Genomic DNA, 3,802 nt, shown 5'->3' on the forward strand with positions numbered 1-3,802 from the left:
CTCATGCCAAGTTTGTTCTTCAAGATTCAGCCTTAGTGTTCCCTCTTCTGGGAAGCATGGGGGGAGGGGGCTGTTCTCCCTTGATGCTCTCCAATACACTCTATCAGTGCACTTCCAGTAATCAGCGTACCTGGCTATTCTGCTCTACTGCTCTCCTTGAAGCCATGCCTTTTTTTTTTTTTTTTTTTTTTTTTTTTTTTTTTTTTTTTGAGACAGAGTCTCACTCTGTTGCCCAGGCTGGAGTGCAGTGGCACGATCTTGGCTCACTGCAACCTCCGCCTCCCAGGTTCAAGCAATTCTCCTGCCTCAGCCTCCTTAGTAGCTGGGATTACAGGGGCATGCCACCACACCCACCTAATTTTCATATTTTTAGTAGCGACAGGTTTCACCATGTTGGCCAGGCTGGTCTCAAACTCCTGACCTCAGGTGATCCACCTACCTTGGCCTCCCAAAGTGCTGGGATTACAGGCATGAGACACCATGCCCGGCCAAAGGCATGAAATTAATCTGCATTTACAGTTCACAGCACAGGGCTCAATAAATATTTATTAAATTGATGAATGTAAGAAATTTCCAAGCTGTGAACAGTCAAGCACAGAAGATAAGGAGCTTGTGGTGGGTGTGAACCAGGGATATTTAAAACTTGAGGACTTAGATCCTCTTTCCTTCCTTCCATCCAGGCAGCCAGGACTGGCAGGCCATCAGGGTCAGAGCCAAGGAGATGGATGGGGCTGAGGAGGCAGGCCGGGTAGCCAGCTGGCAGGGTAGGAAATTGGTTACACACAGGAGAAAGGAGTAATTACACTGAGATAAACACTGGAATGAACCCTGTGGTACCGAATTGGAATCAGAGGTATAGTTTGAACTCATTATATTTAATAAACAAATATAGATGTGTATATACATTTACATGGTGTATATATATACATACATGTGTTTTTCTCTGTGCTCTGAGGCCTTTAAACAATGATGCCCCAATAGCAATGATATACCTAGTTCCCCACCTTGGTTTTTAAACATTGTTCTCTATTAAAACGAATCAAGGGGCTCCTTAGAGAAATGGCTGATCCCAGGGGCTGGGGCAAGGAAAGTATGAATCTGGGACATCTTGAGCCAGAAAAGTAAAAAACTGCTCAGAAACTGACAGGGATTTGTCCAAAGGACACAGGGACGAGTTGGAGGGGCCCTCATTTTCCAAATCTGAGGCAACTTGAATATCAAAACAATCATGGTAATGAATTAAAACTCACTAACTAAAACAGGAGTCCATGAGTCCACACTGATGCAAAGCGGTGGAGGAGAGTGTGTTCTCCTTTACAGTAGAATGTCAACTAATAAATTAATGATGGAATTAGAGCCAGCATTAGGTAGCCATCATGATACTATCAGGCAGCCATCATAATACCATCAGACAAGAAAGATCAATGAATGCTAAAACTAGGGGGTCAAAGTTTAATGAGGAAACAGGATATTTATAGTCTCAAAGTATCTCCACACAAAATACATTAATTTCAATGGGAAAAAGACAGTAGACACCACCTTATCCAAGGGATCAAGGTTATCATCACTAGTAACAGGACAAAGTAACACCATGTGCCTCCTCCAGAAGAAATAGGGATCTCTCCCCTACTGAAGTAGTTTGAATAAAATCTGTGTTGCTAACTATGTCTGGTATTGTTCCTCTTTGACAAGGGCAAGAAGATATATCTCAGAAACAGAATGAAAAGTCATGCTGAAGAATTATATGCAAGGAATGAAAGTAAGCAACAAGTCAAGGTTAACTCCTGGGTTCTTGGCTTGAGTAGCTGGGTGGGTGAGGGTGTCAGTTACTAAGATAAGAAAGTCTCCTCCTCCAGAAGAAAAAAAAAAGATTTTTTTCCCTTTTGCCAAAAACGGCATTATCACAACTATAGGCAAAAACTGAATGGGTCTGTAGATTAGAGGCAGTTAAAAAAAATCTTTTTATTTAAAAAAAATATAGATACAGGGTCTTGCTATGTTGCCCAGGCTGGTCTCAAACTCCTGGACTTAAGCGATCTTCTCACCTCTGCCTCCCAAAATGCTGGGAGTCACTATGCTCAGCTAATAGATGGCAGTTTTGTGTCAGTTAATTTTCTGATTTTGATAGTTGTAATGTGGTTATGTAGAATGGTCTGTCTTTAAGAAATTTACGCTGAAGCATGTAAGGGCAATGGGGCATCATATGATTCAGGAAAAAAATGTGTATGTGCATATATATATATATATGTATATACATCCCCCCCACACAGAGAGACACAGGGAGAGACAGAATGATAGTGCATATATAGGAGAGACAGACAAAGCAAATGTGGTTAAATGTTAACAATTAAGGAACCTGGGTGAAGGATATATAGGAGTTATTTGAGCTACTCTTGCAACTTTTTTGTAAGTCTGAAATTATTTCAAATTTCAAAATGTCAAGTTTTTTTTTTGTTTGTTTTTTTTTAAGACAGTCTCGCTCTGTCACCCAGGCTAGAGTGCAGTGGTGCGATCTCAGCTCACTGCAACCTCTGCCTCCCAGGTTCAAGCGTCAGCCTCCCAAGTAGCTGGGATTACAGGCGCACGACACCACATACAGCTAATTTTTGTAATTTTAGTAGAAACAGGGTTTTGCCATGTTGCCCAGGCCGGTCTCAAACTCCTGGCCTCAAGCAATCCACCCACCTTGGCCTTCCAAAGTGCTGGGATTACAGGCGCGAGCCACCACGCCCAGCCCAAAATGTATTTTAAAATAAAGCAGCTCATGTTATTTCTAAAAAACTGAAGATAGGGCCAGGCGCTGTAGCTCACGCCTGTAATCCCAGCACTTTGGGAGGCTGAGGCAGGTAGATCACCTGAGGTCAGGAGTTTGAGACCAGCCTGGCCAACATGATGAAACTCCATCTCTACTAAAAAATACAAAAATTAGCCAAGCATGGTGGCGGGCGCCTGTAGTCCCAGCTACTCAGGAGGCTGAGGCAGGAAGAATTGCTTGAATCCGGGAGGCAGAGGTTGCAGTGGGCAGAGATTGTGCCACTGCACTCCAGCCTGGTCAACAAGAGCAAAACTTTGCCTCAAAAAAAAAAAAAAAAAGAAACTGAAGATAAACTTAATAATCTGAATCATACATAAAATGCTTTTTGCCTGTTTTTTGTTTTTTTAAGATGGAGTCTCGCTCTGTCACCAGGCTGGAGTGTACTGCCACAATCTTGGCTCATAGCAACCTCCACCTCCTGGATTCAAGCGAGTCTCCTGCCTCAGCCTCCCAAGTAGCTAGGACTACAGGTGTGCACCACCATGCCCAGCTAATTTTTGTATTTTTAATAGAGATGGGGTTTCACCATGTTGGCCAGGATGGTCTTGATCTCTTGACTTCGTGATTTGCCTGCCTCGGCCTCCCAAAGTGCTGGGATTACAGGCGTGAGCCACTGTGCCCGGACCCTTTTGCCTGTTTATCTACCCTCATCTTTTTCTAAAAATAATTTATAGAGGCTTATCAATATGTAAAAATTTTAACAAGATAAACTAAATTGAAAACAAGGAAGAAAGATGTATGACCCTGGCAAGAACCTTCTAAGTTGTCAAATTCTACAAAATACTCTTGAAAATTTGATTATGTGGAGAGGTTTCACTTCGTTTTGGCAAACGGCCCCAACTTCATCATAGCTATTCGTTCTTTTGTGTTTCTGATATCCTTTTATTCAAACTTGACCTGCAATTAGACACAGAGAATAAACTACTGGGATATAGGGGCAGAAAATAATTATTATTAAGAACAAAGGACAGACTTTTAAAACACTAG

Source organism: Pongo abelii, chromosome X (assembly GCF_028885655.2).
Source record: "Pongo abelii isolate AG06213 chromosome X, NHGRI_mPonAbe1-v2.0_pri, whole genome shotgun sequence".
NCBI lineage: Eukaryota > Metazoa > Chordata > Mammalia > Primates > Hominidae > Pongo > Pongo abelii.